This window comes from Micropterus salmoides, unplaced genomic scaffold, assembly GCF_014851395.1.
Source record: "Micropterus salmoides isolate LMB-PRFRI ecotype aquatic unplaced genomic scaffold, ASM1485139v1 Ms_hic_scaffold_3029, whole genome shotgun sequence".
In the NCBI taxonomy this organism is placed as follows: Eukaryota; Metazoa; Chordata; class Actinopteri; order Centrarchiformes; family Centrarchidae; genus Micropterus; species Micropterus salmoides.
The window spans coordinates 45,680-71,276 of record NW_024042295.1 but is presented as its reverse complement, the minus strand read 5'-3'; the positions used below and the strand labels follow the sequence as shown (position 1 = coordinate 71,276).

Sequence of the window (25,597 nt, the reverse complement as noted above, 5' to 3'; positions counted from 1 at the left end):
ATTTTATTCACAAGGAATGAGGTGAATCTCCTCCCAGAAAAGCTGGTGACACAAAACGAAGCCCCAAACCGGCAAAGGTTTTAACCAGAAAGAGGAGGCCATTGCAGTCTTGGCCAAAAGGCCGAGAAGCGATCGGCCACATTTCCCCTCCCTTTCTCTCACTCGTCATCGAGAGGCTACAAGAGCCCGAGTCGTTCGGTAGCCTCTGTCCAAAAGCCAGGCCTTCGTCTCTCCGCAGCCCGATTGGATAGAGCCTGCCATGACCTGGGGAGGGGTAGGGGAACGGGCGTGGCCTGGTACTTGGGACTCGAGAGGCAGAGTGAGGCTTACCGTGAGGGTAGTGGCCGGGACGACTAGGCTCGTCGGCGGCTCTGGAGGAGGGGCCCGTACTTACTCGGGTTTCTCTTCATAACGTACAAGTCTTTCGCCTTTTACTAAAGACTTCCGTGGAGAGGGACGCCAATGAGTTAAAACTATTTTTGGCAGGCTCTGCCGTGTGGCCGAGCCTCGTGCGTTTGTGAAAAGGAAATAAAACGCCGCCCCCGGCAAGGTTGAGCGGTGCGACGAGGCGCGCTCGGGAGGAGGTGCTGAGACTCAGCCGTTGTTATGCGCAGTTGAAACCACTGCGCCACGGCAGGGGGAGAACTGCTCCGGGAGGTGGGCGCTGGAAGCAACCAGCGGGGGTTATCGCTTCTCGGCCTTTTGGCTAAGATCAAGTGTAGTATCTGTTCTTATCAGTTTAATATCTGATATGTCCCCTATAAGGGGGCAACATATTAAATGGATTTTTAGCACCGGGAGCTGAGACGAGGGGCTTGCTCCGTCCACTCCACGCATCGACCCGGTATTGCAGTGCCTCCGGGGGCGGTGCACCCTTCTCCTGCCTTGTGTAAAACCAAAATACTGACCCAAACGCAGAGGTTCGTCGCTCTGCCGGACGCCGGCCCGAAAAAGGCGCCAGTCGAGGGGGGGCGGCCAGCTGAAGCCTCGAAGAAGGCAGCGAGATTTGCACTTTATGATTGGCAGACGACGAGGGGATATTTGGGACCGGCATGGCTGTTAAATGTGCCCTGCACTTCCCCTCCCTTTCTCCCACTCGTCATCGAGAGCCCGAGTATTTCGGATGCTCGGTAGCCTGTGTCCAAAAGCCAGGCCTTCATTTCTCCGATTGGATAGAGCCTCTCAGAAGGTGGGGAGGGGACACTGCGGCGCCTCCGTAGGCCCGGCACGGTTGGCCAACACGGTGGAGGAACCGCAGCGTAGAAAGGATACAAGAAACTAAAACACCTCAAATGAAGCAAGAAAACCTGCTACAACTGCTAAATCGGTGAATAAAACACACTTACCTTCTCGTCTTTGGTCTGGTCAAGGTGGCAGTCCGGCAGAGGACAGGTAGGCAGTCCTCGGGACCAATGAATTCCTTGTTGCAAAAGTTTTTCAGCTACGGCAAAGTTGAAATTTTATTCACAAGGAATGAGGTGAATCTCCTCCCAGAAAAGCTGGTGACACAAAACGAAGCCCCAAACCGGCAAAGGTTTTAACCAGAAAGAGGAGGCCATTGCAGTCTTGGCCAAAAGGCCGAGAAGCGATCGGCCACATTTCCCCTCCCTTTCTCTCACTCGTCATCGAGAGGCTACAAGAGCCCGAGTCGTTCGGTAGCCTCTGTCCAAAAGCCAGGCCTTCGTCTCTCCGCAGCCCGATTGGATAGAGCCTGCCATGACCTGGGGAGGGGTAGGGGAACGGGCGTGGCCTGGTACTTGGGACTCGAGAGGCAGAGTGAGGCTTACCGTGAGGGTAGTGGCCGGGACGACTAGGCTCGTCGGCGGCTCTGGAGGAGGGGCCCGTACTTACTCGGGTTTCTCTTCATAACGTACAAGTCTTTCGCCTTTTACTAAAGACTTCCGTGGAGAGGGACGCCAATGAGTTAAAACTATTTTTGGCAGGCTCTGCCGTGTGGCCGAGCCTCGTGCGTTTGTGAAAAGGAAATAAAACGCCGCCCCCGGCAAGGTTGAGCGGTGCGACGAGGCGCGCTCGGGAGGAGGTGCTGAGACTCAGCCGTTGTTATGCGCAGTTGAAACCACTGCGCCACGGCAGGGGGAGAACTGCTCCGGGAGGTGGGCGCTGGAAGCAACCAGCGGGGGTTATCGCTTCTCGGCCTTTTGGCTAAGATCAAGTGTAGTATCTGTTCTTATCAGTTTAATATCTGATATGTCCCCTATAAGGGGGCAACATATTAAATGGATTTTTAGCACCGGGAGCTGAGACGAGGGGCTTGCTCCGTCCACTCCACGCATCGACCCGGTATTGCAGTGCCTCCGGGGGCGGTGCACCCTTCTCCTGCCTTGTGTAAAACCAAAATACTGACCCAAACGCAGAGGTCGTCGCTCTGCCGGACGCCGGCCCGAAAAAGGCGCCAGTCGAGGGGGGGCGGCCAGCTGAAGCCTCGAAGAAGGCAGCGAGATTTGCACTTTATGATTGGCAGACGACGAGGGGATATTTGGGACCGGCATGGCTGTTAAATGTGCCCTGCACTTCCCCTCCCTTTCTCCCACTCGTCATCGAGAGCCCGAGTATTTCGGATGCTCGGTAGCCTGTGTCCAAAAGCCAGGCCTTCATTTCTCCGATTGGATAGAGCCTCTCAGAAGGTGGGGAGGGGACACTGCGGCGCCTCCGTAGGCCCGGCACGGTTGGCCAACACGGTGGAGGAACCGCAGCGTAGAAAGGATACAAGAAACTAAAACACCTCAAATGAAGCAAGAAAACCTGCTACAACTGCTAAATCGGTGAATAAAACACACTTACCTTCTCGTCTTTGGTCTGGTCAAGGTGGCAGTCCGGCAGAGGACAGGTAGGCAGTCCTCGGGACCAATGAATTCCTTGTTGCAAAAGTTTTTCAGCTACGGCAAAGTTGAAATTTTATTCACAAGGAATGAGGTGAATCTCCTCCCAGAAAAGCTGGTGACACAAAACGAAGCCCCAAACCGGCAAAGGTTTTAACCAGAAAGAGGAGGCCATTGCAGTCTTGGCCAAAAGGCCGAGAAGCGATCGGCCACATTTCCCCTCCCTTTCTCTCACTCGTCATCGAGAGGCTACAAGAGCCCGAGTCGTTCGGTAGCCTCTGTCCAAAAGCCAGGCCTTCGTCTCTCCGCAGCCCGATTGGATAGAGCCTGCCATGACCTGGGGAGGGGTAGGGGAACGGGCGTGGCCTGGTACTTGGGACTCGAGAGGCAGAGTGAGGCTTACCGTGAGGGTAGTGGCCGGGACGACTAGGCTCGTCGGCGGCTCTGGAGGAGGGGCCCGTACTTACTCGGGTTTCTCTTCATAACGTACAAGTCTTTCGCCTTTTACTAAAGACTTCCGTGGAGAGGGACGCCAATGAGTTAAAACTATTTTTGGCAGGCTCTGCCGTGTGGCCGAGCCTCGTGCGTTTGTGAAAAGGAAATAAAACGCCGCCCCCGGCAAGGTTGAGCGGTGCGACGAGGCGCGCTCGGGAGGAGGTGCTGAGACTCAGCCGTTGTTATGCGCAGTTGAAACCACTGCGCCACGGCAGGGGGAGAACTGCTCCGGGAGGTGGGCGCTGGAAGCAACCAGCGGGGGTTATCGCTTCTCGGCCTTTTGGCTAAGATCAAGTGTAGTATCTGTTCTTATCAGTTTAATATCTGATATGTCCCCTATAAGGGGGCAACATATTAAATGGATTTTTAGCACCGGGAGCTGAGACGAGGGGCTTGCTCCGTCCACTCCACGCATCGACCCGGTATTGCAGTGCCTCCGGGGGCGGTGCACCCTTCTCCTGCCTTGTGTAAAACCAAAATACTGACCCAAACGCAGAGGTCGTCGCTCTGCCGGACGCCGGCCCGAAAAAGGCGCCAGTCGAGGGGGGGCGGCCAGCTGAAGCCTCGAAGAAGGCAGCGAGATTTGCACTTTATGATTGGCAGACGACGAGGGGATATTTGGGACCGGCATGGCTGTTAAATGTGCCCTGCACTTCCCCTCCCTTTCTCCCACTCGTCATCGAGAGCCCGAGTATTTCGGATGCTCGGTAGCCTGTGTCCAAAAGCCAGGCCTTCATTTCTCCGATTGGATAGAGCCTCTCAGAAGGTGGGGAGGGGACACTGCGGCGCCTCCGTAGGCCCGGCACGGTTGGCCAACACGGTGGAGGAACCGCAGCGTAGAAAGGATACAAGAAACTAAAACACCTCAAATGAAGCAAGAAAACCTGCTACAACTGCTAAATCGGTGAATAAAACACACTTACCTTCTCGTCTTTGGTCTGGTCAAGGTGGCAGTCCGGCAGAGGACAGGTAGGCAGTCCTCGGGACCAATGAATTCCTTGTTGCAAAAGTTTTTCAGCTACGGCAAAGTTGAAATTTTATTCACAAGGAATGAGGTGAATCTCCTCCCAGAAAAGCTGGTGACACAAAACGAAGCCCCAAACCGGCAAAGGTTTTAACCAGAAAGAGGAGGCCATTGCAGTCTTGGCCAAAAGGCCGAGAAGCGATCGGCCACATTTCCCCTCCCTTTCTCTCACTCGTCATCGAGAGGCTACAAGAGCCCGAGTCGTTCGGTAGCCTCTGTCCAAAAGCCAGGCCTTCGTCTCTCCGCAGCCCGATTGGATAGAGCCTGCCATGACCTGGGGAGGGGTAGGGGAACGGGCGTGGCCTGGTACTTGGGACTCGAGAGGCAGAGTGAGGCTTACCGTGAGGGTAGTGGCCGGGACGACTAGGCTCGTCGGCGGCTCTGGAGGAGGGGCCCGTACTTACTCGGGTTTCTCTTCATAACGTACAAGTCTTTCGCCTTTTACTAAAGACTTCCGTGGAGAGGGACGCCAATGAGTTAAAACTATTTTTGGCAGGCTCTGCCGTGTGGCCGAGCCTCGTGCGTTTGTGAAAAGGAAATAAAACGCCGCCCCCGGCAAGGTTGAGCGGTGCGACGAGGCGCGCTCGGGAGGAGGTGCTGAGACTCAGCCGTTGTTATGCGCAGTTGAAACCACTGCGCCACGGCAGGGGGAGAACTGCTCCGGGAGGTGGGCGCTGGAAGCAACCAGCGGGGGTTATCGCTTCTCGGCCTTTTGGCTAAGACTGCGATCGCCTCCTGTGTCTGGATAAAACTTTTGCCTGTTTGTGGCGAAGTGTTACCAGGTTTTTGGGAGGATACTCACATTATTCCTTGTGAATAAAATTTCAACTTTGTTGTAGTTGAAATTGTTTCACACAAAGGAATTCATTGGTTCAGAGGACTGCTTACCTGTACTCTGCCGGAATAACATCTCGACCAGGCCAAACAAGACAAGGTAAGTGTGTTTTATTCACCTTTCTAACATTTTTAGTAGATTTTATTGCTCTTTTTAGAGCATTCTTTTACCTTATTTTAGTTGACTTGGTTTTAGACTGTTTTAGGTGTTTTAGCTTCTTTTTTACCACTTTTACGTTGTGGTGCCTCCACCATGGCGGCCAACCATGCCGGCATGAGGAGGCACCACAGTGTCAGATTTACATTCAAAGAAAAAGATGGGAAAACCCTTGTTATGTCAAGGCTGGACTTCTCAAGGAAAATGATCCAGAACATTTTGAAATTCTCCCCGCAGGATATAAATTGTATTTTGACTCTGCCATTTGGAAAAGGTTTCGATGTGAGTTTTGTCTCTGCTGCCGTGTTCAGAGATTTCTGGACACGCTTCGAAAATGAAAAACCCCAGTTTACTGCATTTAATGTTGAGAAACTGACTGATAATGCCGCTAAAACGGTAATTGTCAGAATGTTCAATGAGACTGTGAATGCAGATGACATTTGTTTGTGGCTGGGCAGATTTTGCACTGTTAAAGGCCAGGCTACCAAAGTGAGAGATGAGGATGGCATCTGGAATTGCGCTTGGAGGGTCCCCATCCAACAATGGCAAGACCCTCAAGGCTTCCAGGGCCTGAAACATCTGCCATCCATGATAGTTCTGGGAAACAACAGGGGCTACATTCATTACCAGGGCCAGCCCAAACTCTGCCGCAAGTGTGGTGAGAATGGGCACCTGGCAGAAGCGTGCCAGCAGATCATTTGTGGTAAATGTAGAGAAATTGGGCATACTTTCGAGGAATGCACCAATGGCAGAAAGTGCAATCTTTGTGGAGAAACAAACCACCTCTTCAGAGATTGCCCTAAGTCGTTTGCCAACAAATTAAAGGCAGCAAAGGCACAAAATGGCGGACAAGACGAAGCAGTTAGAGAGCTAATTGAAGAGGCTGGGCTGGAGAATTCAAATCTCCCGCCAAATCCTGTGATTGGAGGAGAAGGACCAGTAGAGGCGGGAGAAGGGGAGGGGCCTGCAGCTGCCCCACAAGTGGAGAACAGGGAGAAGCAGTGGCAGTGCAGGCAGAAGGCGGAGCTAGCTCAGTGACTGGCTCAGAACAAAAATTTGGCCAGTCACAGAGTGATAGCGAGGATGTCCCCCTCCCCAATGCCCAGCCGGCCAAGAGACTAATTTCAGAATTGTCTTCTGAGTCTCCTGGAGCCTCGGAAAAGAGGGGAAGAGCTGAGAGCTACTCAGACAGTTCATCTGTGGAGGAGCCCAGAGTCTTCCCCTCCAATTCGCCTAATGAAGTCTCTTTTTTAACTATAGCTCTGCAATCAACCCCTAAGGACTCAAAGCTCAATGCAACCCTGCGTCAGAGGCCAACTCCTAGAGTCCGAAAGGGAAATGGAGCTCAACCCCGTCATCTCTCACCCATGAGAATGAAGGAAGAGCTCCATTCACAAGAAATCCACTAACTGCTGTGTTTTTAAACATTTGAAATCCCCCCCTTTTTTTTTTTGATCCGTTATCTGCCCTCCTCTACGTTATCTGTATAGAACCACTGGCACAGACCTTGAGAAGGGACCAACGAATCCATGGGGTAGGAGTCCCAGGGAGCGGGGGACTCGAGACAAAATGTATTTTATATATGGACGACATCAACATTTTATGCACTGACCTTTTATCTGTCAACAGGACGCTGGACTTGACTGACTGGTTCGGACAGGCCTCTGGGTCAAAGCTGAACAGAAGCAAGACCCAAGCCCATTTTTATGGACCGTGGACAGCGACTGAGACGACAGGACTCCCCCTGACTGTGACCCAGACTGACCAAAAAATACTTGGGATCAGGTTTGATAGGGAGGGGGAGGGGAAAACAAATTGGGCAGACATAGTAGGGAAAGTCAGGCAGAGACTAGGGTACTGGACACTTAGAGGACTGACTTTAGAAGGAAAGGTTTTAATCATCAAAGCAGTGATTTTACCTTTGCTTTTACTCATCAGTTCTGTTTTTATCCCGCCTAGGAGAGTGATCTTAGACCTGGAACGAGCCATCTTTTATTTTTTGTGGGGCTCCAAGTGGGAAAGACTGAGACGAAGCGTGATGAAGAAGCCAAAGGAGAAAGGAGGAAAAGGAGTGCCAGACCTGCACTTGTTCCTAGGAAGCAGATACACAGCACTACACATGGCAACCGCCACAGCCCCATCCAGAAACCCCAAGACCGCAGCAATGACACGGTTCTGGATGGGGTCCTACCTCAGAAAACTTAAGATCTTACCCACAAGTCTCAAAGTACCAGTGTCTTTTAACCTGCCACCAGCCTATGCTTTTATCCAGTCATTTTTAAGGCATTTTAACCTTGAGCAGGAGGAGTTGCAGGTTTTAACCACTCACCGCTCTCTCATTTCTGTTGTGCAGGAGCGGGAACCAGTGAGTCCAGTGCGCGGGCTTGCATTCGGCGAGCCCTCAACAGTTTGGCGCAACGTGAACCATCCAGCTCTTCCAAACAGACTCCGGGACCTGTCATGGATGGTGGCTCATGAGATCCTCCCAGTCAGGTCCGTAATGCACTCCCGGGGCATGTCGGCGCACTCAACTTGCCCCCGACCAGGTTGTGGCGCGCCTGAGTCGGTAAGGCATCTGCTCTGGGAGTGCAGCGCTGCCGTAGAACAGTGGGCAACGGCCGGCTCCTTGCAATTCCCGTACTTGCCAGCAAGGGAGGTCCTCACACCACAGCTGGTGCTGTACGGGGTGAGCCAAGGAAATCAGATACCAGCACGTACATTTGCCAAACAGTGGCTCACCCTAGCCGCCATCAAAGACGCCATATGGACCTCCAGAAACTTGCTGGCAAGAAAGCACATGCAGATCCCCCCCGTGGCTGTGATCCGGATGGCCGCAGCAACGGTCCAAACGGCCAGAGCTGCAGGCGGCGGGCCTAGGACACAGCCACAAAGAAGAATCGCCTCTGTGCCCATTCGGACGGAGGAGCCGGAGCCACACAAGGAAAGTTCAAGGCAGCGGCGGCCTGACCCTCCGGGTGAGGTTGGTGGGAAGGAGCTACAGGGTGAGGGTCTCCTCTGAGCGCCTGCACAAGATCCCGAGAGTCCAAATCTTTTGGGGGAGCTGAATGAGTTCCCCTTTGATAGGGACTCACTACACTCCTGCACAACAGTGGACTTGGAGAAGAGCTTTTATTATCCATTTATTTTTGTGAGTTTTATTTTAACAAATGCACTCCGCTTTGAAGACTTTTTAACAGACACTCACAGACATGGACAAGCTGAAAACCATTTTATACCTTTAATTTATGACGTTATCTGTAATGCATTTTAAACACTTTTTTTAAATGTTGTTTACAGAGAACATTTATCTATTTATTGACATGTTGTATTTTAAAAGGTAACTTGGAATTGACATATTATGAATCATGTTTGAATTGAGTGTCAATAAAATTTTTCTCAAAAGAAAAAAAATCTGTTCTTCTCAGTTTAATATCTGATATGTCCCCTATAAGGGGGCAACATATTAAATGGATTTTTAGCACCGGGAGCTGAGACGAGGGGCTTGCTCCGTCCACTCCACGCATCGACCCGGTATTGCAGTGCCTCCGGGGGGGTGCACCCTTCTCCTGCCTTGTGTAAAACCAAAATACTGACCCAAACGCAGAGGTTCGTCGCTCTGCCGGACGCCGGCCCGAAAAAGGCGCCAGTCGAGGGGGGGCGGCCAGCTGAAGCCTCGAAGAAGGCAGCGAGATTTGCACTTTATGATTGGCAGACGACGAGGGGATATTTGGGACCGGCATGGCTGTTAAATGTGCCCTGCACTTCCCCTCCCTTTCTCCCACTCGTCATCGAGAGCCCGAGTATTTCGGATGCTCGGTAGCCTGTGTCCAAAAGCCAGGCCTTCATTTCTCCGATTGGATAGAGCCTCTCAGAAGGTGGGGAGGGGACACTGCGGCGCCTCCGTAGGCCCGGCACGGTTGGCCAACACGGTGGAGGAACCGCAGCGTAGAAAGGATACAAGAAACTAAAACACCTCAAATGAAGCAAGAAAACCTGCTACAACTGCTAAATCGGTGAATAAAACACACTTACCTTCTCGTCTTTGGTCTGGTCAAGGTGGCAGTCCGGCAGAGGACAGGTAGGCAGTCCTCGGGACCAATGAATTCCTTGTTGCAAAAGTTTTTCAGCTACGGCAAAGTTGAAATTTTATTCACAAGGAATGAGGTGAATCTCCTCCCAGAAAAGCTGGTGACACAAAACGAAGCCCCAAACCGGCAAAGGTTTTAACCAGAAAGAGGAGGCCATTGCAGTCTTGGCCAAAAGGCCGAGAAGCGATCGGCCACATTTCCCCTCCCTTTCTCTCACTCGTCATCGAGAGGCTACAAGAGCCCGAGTCGTTCGGTAGCCTCTGTCCAAAAGCCAGGCCTTCGTCTCTCCGCAGCCCGATTGGATAGAGCCTGCCATGACCTGGGGAGGGGTAGGGGAACGGGCGTGGCCTGGTACTTGGGACTCGAGAGGCAGAGTGAGGCTTACCGTGAGGGTAGTGGCCGGGACGACTAGGCTCGTCGGCGGCTCTGGAGGAGGGGCCCGTACTTACTCGGGTTTCTCTTCATAACGTACAAGTCTTTCGCCTTTTACTAAAGACTTCCGTGGAGAGGGACGCCAATGAGTTAAAACTATTTTTGGCAGGCTCTGCCGTGTGGCCGAGCCTCGTGCGTTTGTGAAAAGGAAATAAAACGCCGCCCCCGGCAAGGTTGAGCGGTGCGACGAGGCGCGCTCGGGAGGAGGTGCTGAGACTCAGCCGTTGTTATGCGCAGTTGAAACCACTGCGCCACGGCAGGGGGAGAACTGCTCCGGGAGGTGGGCGCTGGAAGCAACCAGCGGGGGTTATCGCTTCTCGGCCTTTTGGCTAAGACTGCGATCGCCTCCTGTGTCTGGATAAAACTTTTGCCTGTTTGTGGCGAAGTGTTACCAGGTTTTTGGGAGGATACTCACATTATTCCTTGTGAATAAAATTTCAACTTTGTTGTAGTTGAAATTATTTCACACAAAGGAATTCATTGGTTCAGAGGACTGCTTACCTGTACTCTGCCGGAATAACATCTCGACCAGGCCAAACAAGACAAGGTAAGTGTGTTTTATTCACCTTTCTAACATTTTTAGTAGATTTTATTGCTCTTTTTAGAGCATTCTTTTACCTTATTTTAGTTGACTTGGTTTTAGACTGTTTTAGGTGTTTTAGCTTCTTTTTTACCACTTTTACGTTGTGGTGCCTCCACCATGGCGGCCAACCATGCCGGCATGAGGAGGCACCACAGTGTCAGATTTACATTCAAAGAAAAAGATGGGAAAACCCTTGTTATGTCAAGGCTGGACTTCTCAAGGAAAATGATCCAGAACATTTTGAAATTCTCCCCGCAGGATATAAATTGTATTTTGACTCTGCCATTTGGAAAAGGTTTCGATGTGAGTTTTGTCTCTGCTGCCGTGTTCAGAGATTTCTGGACACGCTTCGAAAATGAAAAACCCCAGTTTACTGCATTTAATGTTGAGAAACTGACTGATAATGCCGCTAAAACGGTAATTGTCAGAATGTTCAATGAGACTGTGAATGCAGATGACATTTGTTTGTGGCTGGGCAGATTTTGCACTGTTAAAGGCCAGGCTACCAAAGTGAGAGATGAGGATGGCATCTGGAATTGCGCTTGGAGGGTCCCCATCCAACAATGGCAAGACCCTCAAGGCTTCCAGGGCCTGAAACATCTGCCATCCATGATAGTTCTGGGAAACAACAGGGGCTACATTCATTACCAGGGCCAGCCCAAACTCTGCCGCAAGTGTGGTGAGAATGGGCACCTGGCAGAAGCGTGCCAGCAGATCATTTGTGGTAAATGTAGAGAAATTGGGCATACTTTCGAGGAATGCACCAATGGCAGAAAGTGCAATCTTTGTGGAGAAACAAACCACCTCTTCAGAGATTGCCCTAAGTCGTTTGCCAACAAATTAAAGGCAGCAAAGGCACAAAATGGCGGACAAGACGAAGCAGTTAGAGAGCTAATTGAAGAGGCTGGGCTGGAGAATTCAAATCTCCCGCCAAATCCTGTGATTGGAGGAGAAGGACCAGTAGAGGCGGGAGAAGGGGAGGGGCCTGCAGCTGCCCCACAAGTGGAGAACAGGGAGGAAGCAGTGGCAGTGCAGGCAGAAGGCGGAGCTAGCTCAGTGACTGGCTCAGAACAAAAATTTGGCCAGTCACAGAGTGATAGCGAGGATGTCCCCCTCCCCAATGCCCAGCCGGCCAAGAGACTAATTTCAGAATTGTCTTCTGAGTCTCCTGGAGCCTCGGAAAAGAGGGGAAGAGCTGAGAGCTACTCAGACAGTTCATCTGTGGAGGAGCCCAGAGTCTTCCCCTCCAATTCGCCTAATGAAGTCTCTTTTTTAACTATAGCTCTGCAATCAACCCCTAAGGACTCAAAGCTCAATGCAACCCTGCGTCAGAGGCCAACTCCTAGAGTCCGAAAGGGAAATGGAGCTCAACCCCGTCATCTCTCACCCATGAGAATGAAGGAAGAGCTCCATTCACAAGAAATCCACTAACTGCTGTGTTTTTAAACATTTGAAATCCCCCCCTTTTTTTTTTTGATCCGTTATCTGCCCTCCTCTACGTTATCTGTATAGAACCACTGGCACAGACCTTGAGAAGGGACCAACGAATCCATGGGGTAGGAGTCCCAGGGAGCGGGGGACTCGAGACAAAATGTATTTTATATATGGACGACATCAACATTTTATGCACTGACCTTTTATCTGTCAACAGGACGCTGGACTTGACTGACTGGTTCGGACAGGCCTCTGGGTCAAAGCTGAACAGAAGCAAGACCCAAGCCCATTTTTATGGACCGTGGACAGCGACTGAGACGACAGGACTCCCCCTGACTGTGACCCAGACTGACCAAAAAATACTTGGGATCAGGTTTGATAGGGAGGGGGAGGGGAAAACAAATTGGGCAGACATAGTAGGGAAAGTCAGGCAGAGACTAGGGTACTGGACACTTAGAGGACTGACTTTAGAAGGAAAGGTTTTAATCATCAAAGCAGTGATTTTACCTTTGCTTTTACTCATCAGTTCTGTTTTTATCCCGCCTAGGAGAGTGATCTTAGACCTGGAACGAGCCATCTTTTATTTTTTGTGGGGCTCCAAGTGGGAAAGACTGAGACGAAGCGTGATGAAGAAGCCAAAGGAGAAAGGAGGAAAAGGAGTGCCAGACCTGCACTTGTTCCTAGGAAGCAGATACACAGCACTACACATGGCAACCGCCACAGCCCCATCCAGAAACCCCAAGACCGCAGCAATGACACGGTTCTGGATGGGGTCCTACCTCAGAAAACTTAAGATCTTACCCACAAGTCTCAAAGTACCAGTGTCTTTTAACCTGCCACCAGCCTATGCTTTTATCCAGTCATTTTTAAGGCATTTTAACCTTGAGCAGGAGGAGTTGCAGGTTTTAACCACTCACCGCTCTCTCATTTCTGTTGTGCAGGAGCGGGAACCAGTGAGTCCAGTGCGCGGGCTTGCATTCGGCGAGCCCTCAACAGTTTGGCGCAACGTGAACCATCCAGCTCTTCCAAACAGACTCCGGGACCTGTCATGGATGGTGGCTCATGAGATCCTCCCAGTCAGGTCCGTAATGCACTCCCGGGGCATGTCGGCGCACTCAACTTGCCCCCGACCAGGTTGTGGCGCGCCTGAGTCGGTAAGGCATCTGCTCTGGGAGTGCAGCGCTGCCGTAGAACAGTGGGCAACGGCCGGCTCCTTGCAATTCCCGTACTTGCCAGCAAGGGAGGTCCTCACACCACAGCTGGTGCTGTACGGGGTGAGCCAAGGAAATCAGATACCAGCACGTACATTTGCCAAACAGTGGCTCACCCTAGCCGCCATCAAAGACGCCATATGGACCTCCAGAAACTTGCTGGCAAGAAAGCACATGCAGATCCCCCCCGTGGCTGTGATCCGGATGGCCGCAGCAACGGTCCAAACGGCCAGAGCTGCAGGCGGCGGGCCTAGGACACAGCCACAAAGAAGAATCGCCTCTGTGCCCATTCGGACGGAGGAGCCGGAGCCACACAAGGAAAGTTCAAGGCAGCGGCGGCCTGACCCTCCGGGTGAGGTTGGTGGGAAGGAGCTACAGGGTGAGGGTCTCCTCTGAGCGCCTGCACAAGATCCCGAGAGTCCAAATCTTTTTGGGGGAGCTGAATGAGTTCCCCTTTGATAGGGACTCACTACACTCCTGCACAACAGTGGACTTGGAGAAGAGCTTTTATTATCCATTTATTTTTTGTGAGTTTTATTTTAACAAATGCACTCCGCTTTGAAGACTTTTTAACAGACACTCACAGACATGGACAAGCTGAAAACCATTTTATACCTTTAATTTATGACGTTATCTGTAATGCATTTTAAACACTTTTTTTAAATGTTGCTTTACAGAGAACATTTATCTATTTATTGACATGTTGTATTTTAAAAGGTAACTTGGAATTGACATATTATGAATCATGTTTGAATTGAGTGTCAATAAAATTTTTCTCAAAAGAAAAAAAATCTGTTCTTCTCAGTTTAATATCTGATATGTCCCCTATAAGGGGGCAACATATTAAATGGATTTTTAGCACCGGGAGCTGAGACGAGGGGCTTGCTCCGTCCACTCCACGCATCGACCCGGTATTGCAGTGCCTCCGGGGGGGTGCACCCTTCTCCTGCCTTGTGTAAAACCAAAATACTGACCCAAACGCAGAGGTTCGTCGCTCTGCCGGACGCCGGCCCGAAAAAGGCGCCAGTCGAGGGGGGGCGGCCAGCTGAAGCCTCGAAGAAGGCAGCGAGATTTGCACTTTATGATTGGCAGACGACGAGGGGATATTTGGGACCGGCATGGCTGTTAAATGTGCCCTGCACTTCCCCTCCCTTTCTCCCACTCGTCATCGAGAGCCCGAGTATTTCGGATGCTCGGTAGCCTGTGTCCAAAAGCCAGGCCTTCATTTCTCCGATTGGATAGAGCCTCTCAGAAGGTGGGGAGGGGACACTGCGGCGCCTCCGTAGGCCCGGCACGGTTGGCCAACACGGTGGAGGAACCGCAGCGTAGAAAGGATACAAGAAACTAAAACACCTCAAATGAAGCAAGAAAACCTGCTACAACTGCTAAATCGGTGAATAAAACACACTTACCTTCTCGTCTTTGGTCTGGTCAAGGTGGCAGTCCGGCAGAGGACAGGTAGGCAGTCCTCGGGACCAATGAATTCCTTGTTGCAAAAGTTTTTCAGCTACGGCAAAGTTGAAATTTTATTCACAAGGAATGAGGTGAATCTCCTCCCAGAAAAGCTGGTGACACAAAACGAAGCCCCAAACCGGCAAAGGTTTTAACCAGAAAGAGGAGGCCATTGCAGTCTTGGCCAAAAGGCCGAGAAGCGATCGGCCACATTTCCCCTCCCTTTCTCTCACTCGTCATCGAGAGGCTACAAGAGCCCGAGTCGTTCGGTAGCCTCTGTCCAAAAGCCAGGCCTTCGTCTCTCCGCAGCCCGATTGGATAGAGCCTGCCATGACCTGGGGAGGGGTAGGGGAACGGGCGTGGCCTGGTACTTGGGACTCGAGAGGCAGAGTGAGGCTTACCGTGAGGGTAGTGGCCGGGACGACTAGGCTCGTCGGCGGCTCTGGAGGAGGGGCCCGTACTTACTCGGGTTTCTCTTCATAACGTACAAGTCTTTCGCCTTTTACTAAAGACTTCCGTGGAGAGGGACGCCAATGAGTTAAAACTATTTTTGGCAGGCTCTGCCGTGTGGCCGAGCCTCGTGCGTTTGTGAAAAGGAAATAAAACGCCGCCCCCGGCAAGGTTGAGCGGTGCGACGAGGCGCGCTCGGGAGGAGGTGCTGAGACTCAGCCGTTGTTATGCGCAGTTGAAACCACTGCGCCACGGCAGGGGGAGAACTGCTCCGGGAGGTGGGCGCTGGAAGCAACCAGCGGGGGTTATCGCTTCTCGGCCTTTTGGCTAAGATCAAGTGTAGTATCTGTTCTTATCAGTTTAATATCTGATATGTCCCCTATAAGGGGGCAACATATTAAATGGATTTTTAGCACCGGGAGCTGAGACGAGGGGCTTGCTCCGTCCACTCCACGCATCGACCCGGTATTGCAGTGCCTCCGGGGGCGGTGCACCCTTCTCCTGCCTTGTGTAAAACCAAAATACTGACCCAAACGCAGAGGTTCGTCGCTCTGCCGGACGCCGGCCCGAAAAAGGCGCCAGTCGAGGGGGGGCGGCCAGCTGAAGCCTCGAAGAAGGCAGCGAGATTTGCACTTTATGATTGGCAGACGACGAGGGGATATTTGGGACCGGCATGGCTGTTAAATGTGCCCTGCACTTCCCCTCCCTTTCTCCCACTCGTCATCGAGAGCCCGAGTATTTCGGATGCTCGGTAGCCTGTGTCCAAAAGCCAGGCCTTCATTTCTCCGATTGGATAGAGCCTCTCAGAAGGTGGGGAGGGGACACTGCGGCGCCTCCGTAGGCCCGGCACGGTTGGCCAACACGGTGGAGGAACCGCAGCGTAGAAAGGATACAAGAAACTAAAACACCTCAAATGAAGCAAGAAAACCTGCTACAACTGCTAAATCGGTGAATAAAACACACTTACCTTCTCGTCTTTGGTCTGGTCAAGGTGGCAGTCCGGCAGAGGACAGGTAGGCAGTCCTCGGGACCAATGAATTCCTTGTTGCAAAAGTTTTTCAGCTACGGCAAAGTTGAAATTTTATTCACAAGGAATGAGGTGAATCTCCTCCCAGAAAAGCTGGTGACACAAAACGAAGCCCCAAACCGGCAAAGGTTTTAACCAGAAAGAGGAGGCCATTGCAGTCTTGGCCAAAAGGCCGAGAAGCGATCGGCCACATTTCCCCTCCCTTTCTCTCACTCGTCATCGAGAGGCTACAAGAGCCCGAGTCGTTCGGTAGCCTCTGTCCAAAAGCCAGGCCTTCGTCTCTCCGCAGCCCGATTGGATAGAGCCTGCCATGACCTGGGGAGGGGTAGGGGAACGGGCGTGGCCTGGTACTTGGGACTCGAGAGGCAGAGTGAGGCTTACCGTGAGGGTAGTGGCCGGGACGACTAGGCTCGTCGGCGGCTCTGGAGGAGGGGCCCGTACTTACTCGGGTTTCTCTTCATAACGTACAAGTCTTTCGCCTTTTACTAAAGACTTCCGTGGAGAGGGACGCCAATGAGTTAAAACTATTTTTGGCAGGCTCTGCCGTGTGGCCGAGCCTCGTGCGTTTGTGAAAAGGAAATAAAACGCCGCCCCCGGCAAGGTTGAGCGGTGCGACGAGGCGCGCTCGGGAGGAGGTGCTGAGACTCAGCCGTTGTTATGCGCAGTTGAAACCACTGCGCCACGGCAGGGGGAGAACTGCTCCGGGAGGTGGGCGCTGGAAGCAACCAGCGGGGGTTATCGCTTCTCGGCCTTTTGGCTAAGATCAAGTGTAGTATCTGTTCTTATCAAATTGGGCAGACATAGTAGGGAAAGTCAGGCAGAGACTAGGGTACTGGACACTTAGAGGACTGACTTTAGAAGGAAAGGTTTTAATCATCAAAGCAGTGATTTTACCTTTGCTTTTACTCATCAGTTCTGTTTTTATCCCGCCTAGGAGAGTGATCTTAGACCTGGAACGAGCCATCTTTTATTTTTTGTGGGGCTCCAAGTGGGAAAGACTGAGACGAAGCGTGATGAAGAAGCCAAAGGAGAAAGGAGGAAAAGGAGTGCCAGACCTGCACTTGTTCCTAGGAAGCAGATACACAGCACTACACATGGCAACCGCCACAGCCCCATCCAGAAACCCCAAGACCGCAGCAATGACACGGTTCTGGATGGGGTCCTACCTCAGAAAACTTAAGATCTTACCCACAAGTCTCAAAGTACCAGTGTCTTTTAACCTGCCACCAGCCTATGCTTTTATCCAGTCATTTTTAAGGCATTTTAACCTTGAGCAGGAGGAGTTGCAGGTTTTAACCACTCACCGCTCTCTCATTTCTGTTGTGCAGGAGCGGGAACCAGTGAGTCCAGTGCGCGGGCTTGCATTCGGCGAGCCCTCAACAGTTTGGCGCAACGTGAACCATCCAGCTCTTCCAAACAGACTCCGGGACCTGTCATGGATGGTGGCTCATGAGATCCTCCCAGTCAGGTCCGTAATGCACTCCCGGGGCATGTCGGCGCACTCAACTTGCCCCCGACCAGGTTGTGGCGCGCCTGAGTCGGTAAGGCATCTGCTCTGGGAGTGCAGCGCTGCCGTAGAACAGTGGGCAACGGCCGGCTCCTTGCAATTCCCGTACTTGCCAGCAAGGGAGGTCCTCACACCACAGCTGGTGCTGTACGGGGTGAGCCAAGGAAATCAGATACCAGCACGTACATTTGCCAAACAGTGGCTCACCCTAGCCGCCATCAAAGACGCCATATGGACCTCCAGAAACTTGCTGGCAAGAAAGCACATGCAGATCCCCCCCGTGGCTGTGATCCGGATGGCCGCAGCAACGGTCCAAACGGCCAGAGCTGCAGGCGGCGGGCCTAGGACACAGCCACAAAGAAGAATCGCCTCTGTGCCCATTCGGACGGAGGAGCCGGAGCCACACAAGGAAAGTTCAAGGCAGCGGCGGCCTGACCCTCCGGGTGAGGTTGGTGGGAAGGAGCTACAGGGTGAGGGTCTCCTCTGAGCGCCTGGACAAGATCCCGAGAGACCAAATCTGTTTGGGGGAGCTGAATGAGTTCCCCTTTGATAGGGACTCACTACACTCCTGCACAAAAGTGGACTTGGAGAAGAGCTTTTATTATCCATTTATTTTTTGTGAGTTTTATTTTAACAAATGCACTCCGCTTTGAAGACATTTTAACAGAGACACTCACTGACATGGACAAGCTGAAAACCATTTTATACCTTTAATTTATGACGTTATCTGTAATGCATTTTAAACACTTTTTTTTTAAATGTTGTTTTACAGAGAACATTTATCTATTTATTGACGTGTTGTATTTTAAAAGGGTAACTTGGAATTGACATATTATGAATCATGTTTGAATTGAGTGTCAATAAAATTTTTCTCAAAAGAAAAAAAAATCTGTTCTTATCAGTTTAATATCTGATATGTCCCCTATAAGGGGGCAACATATTAAATGGATTTTTAGCACCGGGAGCTGAGACGAGGGGCTTGCTCCGTCCACTCCACGCATCGACCCGGTATTGCAGTGCCTCCGGGGGCGGTGCACCCTTCTCCTGCCTTGTGTAAAACCAAAATACTGACCCAAACGCAGAGGTTCGTCGCTCTGCCGGACGCCGGCCCGAAAAAGGCGCCAGTCGAGGGGGGGCGGCCAGCTGAAGCCTCGAAGAAGGCAGCGAGATTTGCACTTTATGATTGGCAGACGACGAGGGGATATTTGGGACCGGCATGGCTGTTAAATGTGCCCTGCACTTCCCCTCCCTTTCTCCCACTCGTCATCGAGAGCCCGAGTATTTCGGATGCTCGGTAGCCTGTGTCCAAAAGCCAGGCCTTCATTTCTCCGATTGGATAGAGCCTCTCAGAAGGTGGGGAGGGGACACTGCGGCGCCTCCGTAGGCCCGGCACGGTTGGCCAACACGGTGGAGGAACCGCAGCGTAGAAAGGATACAAGAAACTAAAACACCTCAAATGAAGCAAGAAAACCTGCTACAACTGCTAAATCGGTGAATAAAACACACTTACCTTCTCGTCTTTGGTCTGGTCAAGGTGGCAGTCCGGCAGAGGACAGGTAGGCAGTCCTCGGGACCAATGAATTCCTTGTTGCAAAAGTTTTTCAGCTACGGCAAAGTTGAAATTTTATTCACAAGGAATGAGGTGAATCTCCTCCCAGAAAAGCTGGTGACACAAAACGAAGCCCCAAACCGGCAAAGGTTTTAACCAGAAAGAGGAGGCCATTGCAGTCTTGGCCAAAAGGCCGAGAAGCGATCGGCCACATTTCCCCTCCCTTTCTCTCACTCGTCATCGAGAGGCTACAAGAGCCCGAGTCGTTCGGTAGCCTCTGTCCAAAAGCCAGGCCTTCGTCTCTCCGCAGCCCGATTGGATAGAGCCTGCCATGACCTGGGGAGGGGTAGGGGAACGGGCGTGGCCTGGTACTTGGGACTCGAGAGGCAGAGTGAGGCTTACCGTGAGGGTAGTGGCCGGGACGACTAGGCTCGTCGGCGGCTCTGGAGGAGGGGCCCGTACTTACTCGGGTTTCTCTTCATAACGTACAAGTCTTTCGCCTTTTACTAAAGACTTCCGTGGAGAGGGACGCAATGAGTTAAAACTATTTTTGGCAGGCTCTGCCGTGTGGCCGAGCCTCGTGCGTTTGTGAAAAGGAAATAAAACGCCGCCCCCGGCAAGGTTGAGCGGTGCGACGAGGCGCGCTCGGGAGGAGGTGCTGAGACTCAGCCGTTGTTATGCGCAGTTGAAACCACTGCGCCACGGCAGGGGGAGAACTGCTCCGGGAGGTGGGCGCTGGAAGCAACCGGGGGTTATCGCTTCTCGGCCTTTTGGCTAAGATCAAGTGTAGTATCTGTTCTTATCAAATTGGGCAGACATAGTAGGGAAAGTCAGGCAGAGACTAGGGTACTGGACACTTAGAGGACTGACTTTAGAAGGAAAGGTTTTAATCATCAAAGCAGTGATTTTACCTTTGCTTTTACTCATCAGTTCTGTTTTTATCCCGCCTAGGAGAGTGATCTTAGACCTGGAACGAGCCATCTTTTATTTTTTGTGGGGCTCCAAGTGGGAAAGACTGAGACGAAGCGTGATGAAGAAGCCAAAGGAGAAAGGAGGAAAAGGAGTGCCAGACCTGCACTTGTTCCTAGGAAGCAGATACACAGCACTACACATGGCAACCGCCACAGCCCCATCCAGAAACCCCAAGACCGCAGCAATGACACGGTTCTGGATGGGGTCCTACCTCAGAAAACTTAAGATCTTACCCACAAGTCTCAAAGTACCAGTGTCTTTTAACCTGCCACCAGCCTATGCTTTTATCCAGTCATTTTTAAGGCATTTTAACCTTGAGCAGGAGGAGTTGCAGGTTTTAACCACTCACCGCTCTCTCATTTCTGTTGTGCAGGAGCGGGAACCAGTGAGTCCAGTGCGCGGGCTTGCATTCGGCGAGCCCTCAACAGTTTGGCGCAACGTGAACCATCCAGCTCTTCCAAACAGACTCCGGGACCTGTCATGGATGGTGGCTCATGAGATCCTCCCAGTCAGGTCCGTAATGCACTCCCGGGGCATGTCGGCGCACTCAACTTGCCCCCGACCAGGTTGTGGCGCGCCTGAGTCGGTAAGGCATCTGCTCTGGGAGTGCAGCGCTGCCGTAGAACAGTGGGCAACGGCCGGCTCCTTGCAATTCCCGTACTTGCCAGCAAGGGAGGTCCTCACACCACAGCTGGTGCTGTACGGGGTGAGCCAAGGAAATCAGATACCAGCACGTACATTTGCCAAACAGTGGCTCACCCTAGCCGCCATCAAAGACGCCATATGGACCTCCAGAAACTTGCTGGCAAGAAAGCACATGCAGATCCCCCCCGTGGCTGTGATCCGGATGGCCGCAGCAACGGTCCAAACGGCCAGAGCTGCAGGCGGCGGGCCTAGGACACAGCCACAAAGAAGAATCGCCTCTGTGCCCATTCGGACGGAGGAGCCGGAGCCACACAAGGAAAGTTCAAGGCAGCGGCGGCCTGACCCTCCGGGTGAGGTTGGTGGGAAGGAGCTACAGGGTGAGGGTCTCCTCTGAGCGCCTGGACAAGATCCCGAGAGACCAAATCTGTTTGGGGGAGCTGAATGAGTTCCCCTTTGATAGGGACTCACTACACTCCTGCACAACAGTGGACTTGGAGAAGAGCTTTTATTATCCATTTATTTTTTGTGAGTTTTATTTTAACAAATGCACTCCGCTTTGAAGACATTTTAACAGAGACACTCACTGACATGGACAAGCTGAAAACCATTTTATACCTTTAATTTATGACGTTATCTGTAATGCATTTTAAACACTTTTTTTTAAATGTTGTTTTACAGAGAACATTTATCTATTTATTGACATGTTGTATTTTAAAAGGTAACTTGGAATTGACATATTATGAATCATGTTTGAATTGAGTGTCAATAAAATTTTTCTCAAAAGAAAAAAAATCTGTTCTTATCAGTTTAATATCTGATATGTCCCCTATAAGGGGGCAACATATTAAATGGATTTTTAGCACCGGGAGCTGAGACGAGGGGCTTGCTCCGTCCACTCCACGCATCGACCCGGTATTGCAGTGCCTCCGGGGGCGGTGCACCCTTCTCCTGCCTTGTGTAAAACCAAAATACTGACCCAAACGCAGAGGTTCGTCGCTCTGCCGGACGCCGGCCCGAAAAAGGCGCCAGTCGAGGGGGGGCGGCCAGCTGAAGCCTCGAAGAAGGCAGCGAGATTTGCACTTTATGATTGGCAGACGACGAGGGGATATTTGGGACCGGCATGGCTGTTAAATGTGCCCTGCACTTCCCCTCCCTTTCTCCCACTCGTCATCGAGAGCCCGAGTATTTCGGATGCTCGGTAGCCTGTGTCCAAAAGCCAGGCCTTCATTTCTCCGATTGGATAGAGCCTCTCAGAAGGTGGGGAGGGGACACTGCGGCGCCTCCGTAGGCCCGGCACGGTTGGCCAACACGGTGGAGGAACCGCAGCGTAGAAAGGATACAAGAAACTAAAACACCTCAAATGAAGCAAGAAAACCTGCTACAACTGCTAAATCGGTGAATAAAACACACTTACCTTCTCGTCTTTGGTCTGGTCAAGGTGGCAGTCCGGCAGAGGACAGGTAGGCAGTCCTCGGGACCAATGAATTCCTTGTTGCAAAAGTTTTTCAGCTACGGCAAAGTTGAAATTTTATTCACAAGGAATGAGGTGAATCTCCTCCCAGAAAAGCTGGTGACACAAAACGAAGCCCCAAACCGGCAAAGGTTTTAACCAGAAAGAGGAGGCCATTGCAGTCTTGGCCAAAAGGCCGAGAAGCGATCGGCCACATTTCCCCTCCCTTTCTCTCACTCGTCATCGAGAGGCTACAAGAGCCCGAGTCGTTCGGTAGCCTCTGTCCAAAAGCCAGGCCTTCGTCTCTCCGCAGCCCGATTGGATAGAGCCTGCCATGACCTGGGGAGGGGTAGGGGAACGGGCGTGGCCTGGTACTTGGGACTCGAGAGGCAGAGTGAGGCTTACCGTGAGGGTAGTGGCCGGGACGACTAGGCTCGTCGGCGGCTCTGGAGGAGGGGCCCGTACTTACTCGGGTTTCTCTTCATAACGTACAAGTCTTTCGCCTTTTACTAAAGACTTCCGTGGAGAGGGACGCCAATGAGTTAAAACTATTTTTGGCAGGCTCTGCCGTGTGGCCGAGCCTCGTGCGTTTGTGAAAAGGAAATAAAACGCCGCCCCCGGCAAGGTTGAGCGGTGCGACGAGGCGCGCTCGGGAGGAGGTGCTGAGACTCAGCCGTTGTTATGCGCAGTTGAAACCACTGCGCCACGGCAGGGGGAGAACTGCTCCGGGAGGTGGGCGCTGGAAGCAACCAGCGGGGGTTATCGCTTCTCGGCCTTTTGGCTAAGATCAAGTGTAGTATCTGTTCTTATCAGTTTAATATCTGATATGTCCCCTATAAGGGGGCAACATATTAAATGGATTTTTAGCACCGGGAGCTGAGACGAGGGGCTTGCTCCGTCCACTCCACGCATCGACCCGGTATTGCAGTGCCTCCGGGGGCGGTGCACCCTTCTCCTGCCTTGTGTAAAACCAAAATACTGACCCAAACGCAGAGGTCCGTCGCTCTGCCGGACGCCGGCCCGAAAAAGGCGCCAGTCGAGGGGGGGCGGCCAGCTGAAGCCTCGAAGAAGGCAGCGAGATTTGCACTTTATGATTGGCAGACGACGAGGGGATATTTGGGACCGGCATGGCTGTTAAATGTGCCCTGCACTTCCCCTCCCTTTCTCCCACTCGTCATCGAGAGCCCGAGTATTTCGGATGCTCGGTAGCCTGTGTCCAAAAGCCAGGCCTTCATTTCTCCGATTGGATAGAGCCTCTCAGAAGGTGGGGAGGGGACACTGCGGCGCCTCCGTAGGCCCGGCACGGTTGGCCAACACGGTGGAGGAACCGCAGCGTAGAAAGGATACAAGAAACTAAAACACCTCAAATGAAGCAAGAAAACCTGCTACAACTGCTAAATCGGTGAATAAAACACACTTACCTTCTCGTCTTTGGTCTGGTCAAGGTGGCAGTCCGGCAGAGGACAGGTAGGCAGTCCTCGGGACCAATGAATTCCTTGTTGCAAAAGTTTTTCAGCTACGGCAAAGTTGAAATTTTATTCACAAGGAATGAGGTGAATCTCCTCCCAGAAAAGCTGGTGACACAAAACGAAGCCCCAAACCGGCAAAGGTTTTAACCAGAAAGAGGAGGCCATTGCAGTCTTGGCCAAAAGGCCGAGAAGCGATCGGCCACATTTCCCCTCCCTTTCTCTCACTCGTCATCGAGAGGCTACAAGAGCCCGAGTCGTTCGGTAGCCTCTGTCCAAAAGCCAGGCCTTCGTCTCTCCGCAGCCCGATTGGATAGAGCCTGCCATGACCTGGGGAGGGGTAGGGGAACGGGCGTGGCCTGGTACTTGGGACTCGAGAGGCAGAGTGAGGCTTACCGTGAGGGTAGTGGCCGGGACGACTAGGCTCGTCGGCGGCTCTGGAGGAGGGGCCCGTACTTACTCGGGTTTCTCTTCATAACGTACAAGTCTTTCGCCTTTTACTAAAGACTTCCGTGGAGAGGGACGCCAATGAGTTAAAACTATTTTTGGCAGGCTCTGCCGTGTGGCCGAGCCTCGTGCGTTTGTGAAAAGGAAATAAAACGCCGCCCCCGGCAAGGTTGAGCGGTGCGACGAGGCGCGCTCGGGAGGAGGTGCTGAGACTCAGCCGTTGTTATGCGCAGTTGAAACCACTGCGCCACGGCAGGGGGAGAACTGCTCCGGGAGGTGGGCGCTGGAAGCAACCAGCGGGGGTTATCGCTTCTCGGCCTTTTGGCTAAGACTGCGATCGCCTCCTGTGTCTGGATAAAACTTTTGCCTGTTTGTGGCGAAGTGTTACCAGGTTTTTGGGAGGATACTCACATTATTCCTTGTGAAGAAAATTTCAACTTTGTTGTAGTTGAAATTATTTCACACAAAGGAATTCATTGGTTCAGAGGACTGCTTACCTGTACTCTGCCGGAATAACATCTCGACCAGGCCAAACAAGACAAGGTAAGTGTGTTTTATTCACCTTTCTAACATTTTTAGTAGATTTTATTGCTCTTTTTAGAGCATTCTTTTACCTTATTTTAGTTGACTTGGTTTTAGACTGTTTTAGGTGTTTTAGCTTCTTTTTACCACTTTTACGTTGTGGTGCCTCCACCATGGCGGCCAACCATGCCGGCATGAGGAGGCACCACAGTGTCAGATTTACATTCAAAGAAAAAGATGGGAAAACCCTTGTTATGTCAAGGCTGACTTCTCAAGGAAAATGATCCAGAACATTTTGAAATTCTCCCCGCAGGATATAAATTGTATTTTGACTCTGCCATTTGGAAAAGGTTTCGATGTGAGTTTTGTCTCTGCTGCCGTGTTCAGAGATTTCTGGACACGCTTCGAAAATGAAAAACCCCAGTTTACTGCATTTAATGTTGAGAAACTGACTGATAATGCCGCTAAAACGGTAATTGTCAGAATGTTCAATGAGACTGTGAATGCAGATGACATTTGTTTGTGGCTGGGCAGATTTTGCACTGTTAAAGGCCAGGCTACCAAAGTGAGAGATGAGGATGGCATCTGGAATTGCGCTTGGAGGGTCCCCATCCAACAATGGCAAGACCCTCAAGGCTTCCAGGGCCTGAAACATCTGCCATCCATGATAGTTCTGGGAAACAACAGGGGCTACATTCATTACCAGGGCCAGCCCAAACTCTGCCGCAAGTGTGGTGAGAATGGGCACCTGGCAGAAGCGTGCCAGCAGATCATTTGTGGTAAATGTAGAGAAATTGGGCATACTTTCGAGGAATGCACCAATGGCAGAAAGTGCAATCTTTGTGGAGAAACAAACCACCTCTTCAGAGATTGCCCTAAGTCGTTTGCCAACAAATTAAAGGCAGCAAAGGCACAAAATGGCGGACAAGACGAAGCAGTTAGAGAGCTAATTGAAGAGGCTGGGCTGGAGAATTCAAATCTCCCGCCAAATCCTGTGATTGGAGGAGAAGGA

General features: G+C 51.8%; 15 non-coding genes and 6 pseudogenes across 15 annotated transcripts; all 21 read left to right on the top strand.

Annotated features, from left to right (window-relative positions):
- Positions 1 to 390: 390 nt before the first annotated feature.
- On the top strand, positions 391 to 503 carry LOC119883830. The gene has a single exon (XR_005440787.1). It is a non-coding gene; the product is annotated as a U5 spliceosomal RNA (small nuclear RNA).
- Positions 504 to 686: 183 nt separating this feature from the next.
- LOC119883816 lies at positions 687 to 878 on the top strand. The gene has a single exon (XR_005440773.1). It is a non-coding gene; the product is annotated as a U2 spliceosomal RNA (small nuclear RNA).
- A 969-nt stretch (positions 879 to 1,847) lies between these two features.
- LOC119883829 lies at positions 1,848 to 1,960 on the top strand. The gene has a single exon (XR_005440786.1). It is a non-coding gene; the product is annotated as a U5 spliceosomal RNA (small nuclear RNA).
- A 183-nt stretch (positions 1,961 to 2,143) lies between these two features.
- On the top strand, positions 2,144 to 2,335 carry LOC119883805. The gene has a single exon (XR_005440765.1). It is a non-coding gene; the product is annotated as a U2 spliceosomal RNA (small nuclear RNA).
- A 968-nt stretch (positions 2,336 to 3,303) lies between these two features.
- LOC119883828 lies at positions 3,304 to 3,416 on the top strand. The gene has a single exon (XR_005440785.1). It is a non-coding gene; the product is annotated as a U5 spliceosomal RNA (small nuclear RNA).
- A 183-nt stretch (positions 3,417 to 3,599) lies between these two features.
- LOC119883794 lies at positions 3,600 to 3,791 on the top strand. The gene has a single exon (XR_005440762.1). It is a non-coding gene; the product is annotated as a U2 spliceosomal RNA (small nuclear RNA).
- Positions 3,792 to 4,759: 968 nt separating this feature from the next.
- LOC119883826 lies at positions 4,760 to 4,872 on the top strand. Its single transcript, XR_005440783.1, has one exon. It is a non-coding gene; the product is annotated as a U5 spliceosomal RNA (small nuclear RNA).
- A 3,866-nt stretch (positions 4,873 to 8,738) lies between these two features.
- Positions 8,739 to 8,914, top strand: LOC119883804 (annotated as a pseudogene).
- A 969-nt stretch (positions 8,915 to 9,883) lies between these two features.
- LOC119883825 lies at positions 9,884 to 9,996 on the top strand. Its single transcript, XR_005440782.1, has one exon. It is a non-coding gene; the product is annotated as a U5 spliceosomal RNA (small nuclear RNA).
- A 3,870-nt stretch (positions 9,997 to 13,866) lies between these two features.
- Positions 13,867 to 14,042, top strand: LOC119883803 (annotated as a pseudogene).
- A 969-nt stretch (positions 14,043 to 15,011) lies between these two features.
- On the top strand, positions 15,012 to 15,124 carry LOC119883824. Its single transcript, XR_005440781.1, has one exon. It is a non-coding gene; the product is annotated as a U5 spliceosomal RNA (small nuclear RNA).
- A 183-nt stretch (positions 15,125 to 15,307) lies between these two features.
- LOC119883783 lies at positions 15,308 to 15,499 on the top strand. The gene has a single exon (XR_005440760.1). It is a non-coding gene; the product is annotated as a U2 spliceosomal RNA (small nuclear RNA).
- Positions 15,500 to 16,468: 969 nt separating this feature from the next.
- On the top strand, positions 16,469 to 16,581 carry LOC119883823. The gene has a single exon (XR_005440780.1). It is a non-coding gene; the product is annotated as a U5 spliceosomal RNA (small nuclear RNA).
- Positions 16,582 to 16,764: 183 nt separating this feature from the next.
- LOC119883809 lies at positions 16,765 to 16,938 on the top strand (annotated as a pseudogene).
- A 1,460-nt stretch (positions 16,939 to 18,398) lies between these two features.
- LOC119883789 lies at positions 18,399 to 18,576 on the top strand (annotated as a pseudogene).
- A 969-nt stretch (positions 18,577 to 19,545) lies between these two features.
- On the top strand, positions 19,546 to 19,657 carry LOC119883897. The gene has a single exon (XR_005440850.1). It is a non-coding gene; the product is annotated as a U5 spliceosomal RNA (small nuclear RNA).
- Positions 19,658 to 19,837: 180 nt separating this feature from the next.
- Positions 19,838 to 20,011, top strand: LOC119883808 (annotated as a pseudogene).
- A 1,458-nt stretch (positions 20,012 to 21,469) lies between these two features.
- LOC119883793 lies at positions 21,470 to 21,646 on the top strand (annotated as a pseudogene).
- Positions 21,647 to 22,615: 969 nt separating this feature from the next.
- Positions 22,616 to 22,728, top strand: LOC119883822. The gene has a single exon (XR_005440779.1). It is a non-coding gene; the product is annotated as a U5 spliceosomal RNA (small nuclear RNA).
- A 183-nt stretch (positions 22,729 to 22,911) lies between these two features.
- On the top strand, positions 22,912 to 23,103 carry LOC119883932. Its single transcript, XR_005440883.1, has one exon. It is a non-coding gene; the product is annotated as a U2 spliceosomal RNA (small nuclear RNA).
- Positions 23,104 to 24,072: 969 nt separating this feature from the next.
- LOC119883821 lies at positions 24,073 to 24,185 on the top strand. The gene has a single exon (XR_005440778.1). It is a non-coding gene; the product is annotated as a U5 spliceosomal RNA (small nuclear RNA).
- The last annotated feature ends 1,412 nt before the right edge of the window (positions 24,186 to 25,597 follow it).